General features: G+C 36.1%; 1 long non-coding RNA gene across 5 annotated transcripts; it reads right to left on the bottom strand.

The window, feature by feature from the left end:
- Positions 1 to 2,245: 2,245 nt before the first annotated feature.
- On the bottom strand, positions 2,246 to 5,976 carry LOC110716454. Of its 5 annotated transcripts, none has more exons than XR_002510499.1 (3): positions 4,545 to 5,976; positions 3,989 to 4,100; positions 2,246 to 2,542 (listed from the first exon to the last, which is right to left on the bottom strand). It is a non-coding gene; the product is annotated as an uncharacterized LOC110716454 (long non-coding RNA). The 5 variants fall into 5 exon arrangements; XR_002510498.1 differs by having other exon boundaries at positions 2,537 to 2,593; XR_002510501.1 differs by lacking the exon at positions 2,246 to 2,542 and adding an exon at positions 4,176 to 4,260 and having other exon boundaries at positions 2,638 to 4,100.
- Between the last annotated feature and the right edge of the window lie 1,687 nt (positions 5,977 to 7,663).

Raw genomic sequence — 7,663 nt, 5'->3', positions numbered from 1 at the left:
AACTCAGTTTCTCAAGAAAAGGTTTGTAGATTAATATGATCAAGACATAAGATGCAATCATATCATCAAATCGACACACATTGACTTAAGGAATTTGAATATTGTGCACTTGTCTCAGACAAGTGGGAGATTGAAGGAGTTTTGTCATCGATAAGTGCAATTACTATATATATCAAGGATCACTATTATGGAGATAATATTCTTTCTTTTGGGTCATAATTATCTGTTGCTAGACTATGATCATTGATCTTTGGGCTAGTCAAATAATCCAAAGCCCACTAGAATGGATCCTATGAGGTCACACAACAAAGGTATTGGGTTAAGCAAGTTAGAGGCCCATTTATGGGCCTCATGAACAAGTAACTAATCATGAATTGGATTGGGCTAGCATAGTTAGATTAGAGTTAGCTTTTAGGCTTTGTCATGGACTCTTATTTAGAGATGAGATCTATAAATAAGGTTCATGCCTAGGGTTGTATGATACAACATAACTAACAGTCAATTATGCATTAAGCAACCAGTAATCCCAAAACCCTCACTCTCTCTGTCTTTCTCTCTGTGTTTCACGCCTCTCTCCTCCCCCCCTCCCTTGGACTCACGGCCGGCCATCCTAGTGGCGCGTGTGGTGCTTCGTGATATGTTCGTTGCTCGTTCTTCTCCATAGAAGGTCAATTGAAGGGTTCGATTGCAACTAACTAGCATTAGTGGAGGTCTTAATCTGTGCTTGTGGACCAAGTAGAGGAATCACGCTTGAGGTTCTTTGTCTCCCTTGTTCTTGTTCGATCGCACGTGGAATCACGCTTCAAAGGTACAATTATATGTTCTTTATGTGTTATGCATTAGATCTTGGGATTAGGTACTGTATGAATATGATTGATGTTTATTTCGCAATTAGTACCTATTATCTCCTACAAAAGTAAGCCCAAGATAAAAGTAACCCCTGACAGACTTAATAACCCATGACTAACCTAGTAACCCCTGACCTAATACCCCTTAGTAACCCCAAATAACCCTTAACCGACCTATTAACCCCCGACCTAGTAACCCCTAACTAACCTAGTAACCCCTAACCAACCTAGTAACCCCCGATCTAGTAACCCCAAGTAACCCCTAACTGACCTAGTAACCCCCTGCCTAGTAACCCCTAACCGCCGACCTAGTAACCCCTTACCCACAACCTACAAAAAACTACCACCAACAACCACCAACAACGAACCACTACCAACCTAAACCACCAACGAAACCATATCGAGAACCCATAACCACGAAACCACCACTACCCACCCACGAAACCACCACTATCCACGAAAACAATTTATTCTTCGTTCTTCAATTAAACAAAAAATTAAGTGATAAAATTGAACAACTTACAAGTTATATAATCAAAATCTTCTGCAAATAAGCTTGAATTCAACATAAATTTCGTAGAACATTAATTTCCAATAGTAAACCATTACTGAAGTTTGAAGAAATTTGGGCTAAGAAGACTACACCATTAATGAAGTTTGAAGAAAAAAGAGGAGAGAGAAATAAAATTGGGGGGAAAAGGAGATGTTGCGACGAAGAGGCTGAGGGTGGTCGCCGAAAAGTATGAACGTTGGCAAGGTATTGCTGAAGAAAATGGTGATGGGAGAAGAAAAGAGGAGAGTGAAGAAGAATTTTTAAAATAAAATAAAATATATATATATATATATGGCTGGCCGTACCGTATGGCCAGCCGTATATGAAACTTTGTGTTTTACAATACTTTCATTTTGAGTGGGATCAGTGATTTTGACTTTTCCTATTAAAGGGAGGTAGAACGTAGGTAGTTGGGTCTCATAGTTTAAATTTTAGATTAGTTTTAGTCTTTAGTTTTAGCTTTTTGTTCCTTTATTAGTTTATTTAGATTTTATGAATTAGATTTCATAACTTTCTTTTCCTTTTATTTAATTTACTGCTTTCATATTAATTTATTATTATTATTATTATTATTATTATTATTATTATTATTATTATTATTATTATTATTATGCTTTATTCAATTTCTTGTTGCTTTTAATCATGCTTTCTTTAATTGTTTTGATTAGTTTAGATTTAATTATGTGCGAGTAATTTAATTATAGGGTTCTTGGGGATCCATGATTTGTAACACCCCAATAATTCTCTCTTCAAACCTGTAAGTACCCTGAACAAAATCCAAGAGAATTACTGATGTGCTACCGCCACGTGTTCAAACGTTAAAGCTATATCTGAAATTAGCAGCGAAAAAAACTACATCAGTTAAAAGTAAATTTCAAAACCAACAAATAAAACCAAAATTAAGTGTTACAAGTTTGAACTATTATGGCCCTTATTCAAAACCTATCAAAAGTAGTAAGTAAATAAAACTAGAGTTCAAATAAATTCAAACCAGAAGAAGTAGTGTAGAATAAAACCGAGTTAGAATAAATTCAAACTTGCAAAAGAAATAAACAGCGGACAATAACCAACTCTCCACTCAAAATCCCACAACCCTGATGTGAATGCTGCATGTGTAAGAATCTGCGGTTAATCTGCTCCCCTATTACAAGTGTAAAAATTGGATCGTCACAGGGTCATTGGAAGGCGAAGGCTATGACCAAAGAAAGACACACAAAAGCACGCAATCAGCAACGCTGAGTACATACAAGCTACGAAATAAAAGAAATCCCTAACATGCTACTAATAATCAATCATCACGCATCATTAATTATAGACTCAACACACGATTTAACTATCTATTTTATTAAGAGTTCACTAGTTGATAGTAGTTAACTCATTTTATATTATTATGTTTAGATACATAAGTTGATAATTAGAAAATAGAAATCAACCTGCAATTTTTTCTAATAATACATTGGTGGGTTTGATAAACTTGTGAAGAACCCAATTAAGCATACACCTCTAGCTGAAAAAATTACAAAAATGTAACGAATCCTTCCCCTGTTAAAGCCATTCACTTCATATTCAAATCAAGCATTTGCTTACAATGCAAGAACACAACCGTACTTCTTTAAACTAATATATAATTAATTAGAGGAAAATCAGATTAAAACAAATAAGAGAAGCCAATGTATTCATTTTAGCAAGCCCACCCAACTACAGGGAAAAAACCCACACACACAGGCATCAAGTAAATATAACAGCCCCGCAGCGATAGAATCAAGCCAGAATACCACAAAATTTCCAGAAGGCATAACTCCTAGCACACAATTCCAAATTGAGAGATTCTTGAGCCTAAATTGGATGACTTTTTTAGATCTATAACTTTCATGAAGGGATTAGAGGCTAAAAATGACTGTAGATCTATAATTTTTGGGATGAACATTACTGCAACTGCAGGACAATGGTAAAATAACATCATCAACAATACATAGCTGCGACATATAAAAAAAACTCCAAACCATGGTAATATTACCAGCAACAAAATATAAAACACCTACACAGCCAGAAATAAAAAGAATGTGTAGAGTTGGAATAGTCTCACTGCAATTGCCAAGGTAAGGCTAAGTGTCACTTTTAAATTGAGACATTTTAACTGACTAACCTCATCCTGGGAGCTAAACTAGAAGTATTCACATAACCAGTATGGTAATTAAAACTAAATTCATTTGAATTCATAAATTTTTAATTAAAAGAACTAGTAAGTCTCTATCACAAACAAGGTTTCAAAAAGGTCCAAATGTAATCAAACGTTTACAACAATACAACCATTTTAGAGTCTATTTTAAATATTTCAACTCTAGGCATAAGAAGTAGAATAAATCAAGAGAAACATGGACAAAAAAATACCGCCATACCACTCAACAACAAGGATAATTAATAACTTGATAAAAAAAATCAAATATTTGAAAAACAACAGTAAGCAAAACAAAAGCTCATAGCAAGTATAGTACACAACTTAATTGTGCAATTTTGAACTTATAATTATCTCATTACTTTCCTAGCTATAATGGATTAATAATTCTCATGTTTTGAGTAAACTTACCGTAGTTCGTGTCTCTATTTCATACTGAAGACCAGTATACTCTATTTCATACTGAGGACCAATATAGTTCGTCAAGATCAGCTGTGCTTAATTAGCATCCAACTGCAATGCCCTGCCAACAACTTCATAATATTATCATCAAAATCATTCAAAACCAGTGAAAACAATAAAGCAATCAATATATCACCATTAATTAGTTCCATACAAGCTCTTCTTTCCAGGAGTTTCTTTAGCTCCACGATATAATCTCTAACCCTATTAACCATTCGACTCTGCTCCAATAAGAGTAATTTGATTTTTTTTTATTTTTTTCTCTAATAAACAAGAAATTTCAATGTCAAGCTTTTAATACCGTAATAAAAAAGATCTTTACATTTGAAATCCAATAAGAGTTTTAATTGAAGAAATAGTGGTTCAACAAGATCTATAACCTAGGGTTTTGAAACGAGTAAAATTGGGTAATTGCAACTTGCAAGTATCAATTAAACTCACACAGAAATTGAAAGAAGTACTATTAGAAGTTAAAAATCAACAAAGAGTGATATAAAAATGTAACCTTTGAGGAGAACACGAACAATAGCTATCGCATATCAATTTTCAACGCAAACCATCAGATCTGAGAGGAAGACAATTATTTTCGGCAAAATATATCAATTATTGTGATAGAATAATGAGAAACACAAGGGGAAATGAGATCTGAATTCGAAATCTAAGCCATGACACCATGAATTTGTGTAGAATTCAGATCGAATGAAGGGAAAAAAATTAGTTAGGGTTAAGAGAATATGAGGCGGTTGGGGGTTTCCGGGTTTGTGACATTGGGTGGTATTTTAATTCGTGGGTTTACCTGATTCAGTTCACGTGCGGGGCAGATGTCCGTATTCTCGACGCTAAAAATAGTCTAAAATTACTTTAGACACTAAAAAGCATCGAGGAAACACGGATATCATAATTTAAAGTTGACGCCCTAGCCGTAGCGTCGAAGTAATAGCGTCGAAAAATAGCTCCTTTTGTAGTAGTGTAGGGGAGTTGATTGGCGGTTTTGTTGGTAGAGCAATGTTGCTGCTTGTTAGTGTTGTAGTGAGGTTTAGGGACTGTGGCATGATATTGGTTGGGATTGGTTTGTAGTTGGTGATGGGTTTTATTTGGTGCGTGATGAAACAAAAGGGGTGTTGAGTGGCGGTAAATTGGTGATTTAAGGTGTTTCAGGTTGGTGAAGATTTTGCAGTGATGTTATGGTGCGTGAAGGTTAACGATGGAGTGTGGTTAAGGATAAGGTGTGCAGCAACAAGTAGGTGTTAGAGCCATGGTCGTTTATGACATTTTAGGGGCCTAGGGGCAAACTAACAAATAGGCACTTCTAAAAAAAGTAAATGGCAAGCGATTCAAACCCCTTAATGGCAAGCGGTTTTGAACCGCTTGGGCTTAGGGGGCTTCCCATTGCCCATTTAAATGACATCATTCAACTGTTGCTATTCTGCCACCACCTCATCTGACGCCACCATCGCATCTGACGCCACCTGCCCACCACCGCCATTGATGCCACCATGCATATGAATCTAAAAAAAAAAACTCAAAAATAAATAAATTAATAATTTTTTGCTACTCTCTTCCACCACCGGCCACTGATTCCACCACCATCCACTTGCAAACATGCATATTCTAGCCAACATAAAAAATAAAAAATAAAAAGGAACAACTACATCAAAACTAGATCTAAATACTTACCTAATTAAATTTAGAATTGAAAAAAAATTAATGAGGCAAGTTGATGTGGGTAGTTGCTCGGTGGTGGGTTGGTGTTTTGCTGTACCTCGGTGGTGTTGCAGTGACCGGTGATAAGAGGAGAGAGAAAACAAAGGGAGGCTTTGCGAGGAGAAGGGAGCATAAAGGGAAGAAGATAAAGAGAGGACGTGAGAGAGAAAATAAGATGGGGAGAGAAGAAGAAGGACCATGAGTAATTAAGGGAGAGAAGAGAGGAGAAAGAAGAAGGGATTTGTTAAACATCGCCCGCAAATCTCCACATAAAGCCCACAAATTAGACATGGTTTGACAATTTTGCCCATTTCTAAAATCGTACCTAAAGTGAACAAATCTCGATCTAACAAATGTGGAGTCGTACTGGGTTGCCCAGGGAGGCCAAAGAGGCGAGGGTCGCCGGAGATACGTCGTCTTCGACGGAAAACGAGGTGGCGCCTAGTTTGGACGCCGGAACCATGGCAAGGACGTCCAGGCAAGGCGCCACAACCAGTGCACTGGCGTCCAGGCCAGACGCCACAACCAGTGCACTGGCGTCTAGCCCAAGCGCCTCAACCAGTGCACTGGCGTCCAGGCCAGGCGCCACCACCAGTGCACTGGCGTCTGGTTTGGACGCCGCCCTTACTTTTTAATTTTTTTATTTTTTTTTGCCTTTTTTTTTTTTTTTAAATTATGTTTATTAAATTTATGTTTTGATTTAGGATGTGGAAATTTATGTTTTTTATTTGATTTTATAAAAAATATATATACTAGACTTATAAAAAATAACACATAAAATTAATAATAATTAAAAGAAAAAATCAAACACATTAAAAAAAAAATTAGAAAATTTTTCTGATTTTCCAAAAAAAAAAAAAATAAAAAAAAATTAAAAAATAAATAAATTAAGGCAGCTGGGGCGCCTGGCCAGGACGGCCCGTGGCTGGTGGTGGCGCCAGGTCCGGCAGCCACGTCCACCGGCCTGGCGTCTGGGCAGGACGCCCAGCCACAGTGACTTGGGTATTTTTTGAAGAACCCTAATTTCATTACAGCTCTACCAATCATTCAGATGGGTCAGGTGTACTTTCAAACAAGAACAAACGTGGTTCCAATCTCTCTTTTACTGATTTCCTGAATCGCAAGTTACATACTACTTCTGTGCTTCCTTTTGATAAGGTAATTTTAGCCAATTTCAATTTTTATTTTCTTCAATTATTTTATTTTTTAATTTGTGGGCAATTATTTGTTTTTTTAACTACTAAAACCCTAGAGATTTTTCTTATTTTGGAACTTATTTTGGGAAATGTTAGAGTAGAGTGGTGTTTTGAATTTGCAAGATTGTAAAATGGAATATAAAAGAAGAGAAGGTTTTGGTATTCATTTCGAAATACCTCGGTTTTGATTTAGTTGTCATATTGATGTTTCAAATAATTCTATAATGTGACAATTAATTTAGGACAGCAGGAGTATGTACGGGCTATAAGCCTATAATTCAACTTCTTATTGGTTAATTAGATGGTTTGATTATGTACTTAGTATTTGTTTGCTAGTTCATTTATAATTTGTATCCTTTTATGGTGATAATATGGTTTAGAGAGAAGCTGTTCAGTCAAGGGTATAAGGATGAGACGATTTTGGAAAAGTACTGTCTTTCTTAGTAGTGGGCTAGAAGGTTGCAAGAGAGAACATGTTAGCTACCCTCGAGCATTTGTAAAGGAAACATGTTCCGATGCTAAGGTAAATTATAAGAACGATAAGGATAGATGTACCATAGATATGGATGTCAAAAAGTATATGAACAAGTATCTGGAGGAGGTTTTCTTGACAACAGGTGATACTGGGATCCTTAATGTCTAAATTCACCTTTCTTTAAGGTACGGGTTAGATACTAAGTAGTATGAGGGTCGTCAAGCCCCCATTTAAGAATCCATACAGAAA

Source organism: Chenopodium quinoa, unplaced genomic scaffold (genome assembly GCF_001683475.1).
Source record: "Chenopodium quinoa cultivar QQ74 unplaced genomic scaffold, ASM168347v1, whole genome shotgun sequence".
NCBI lineage: Eukaryota > Viridiplantae > Streptophyta > Magnoliopsida > Caryophyllales > Amaranthaceae > Chenopodium > Chenopodium quinoa.
This window is presented reverse-complemented; position numbering and strand designations above follow the sequence as displayed.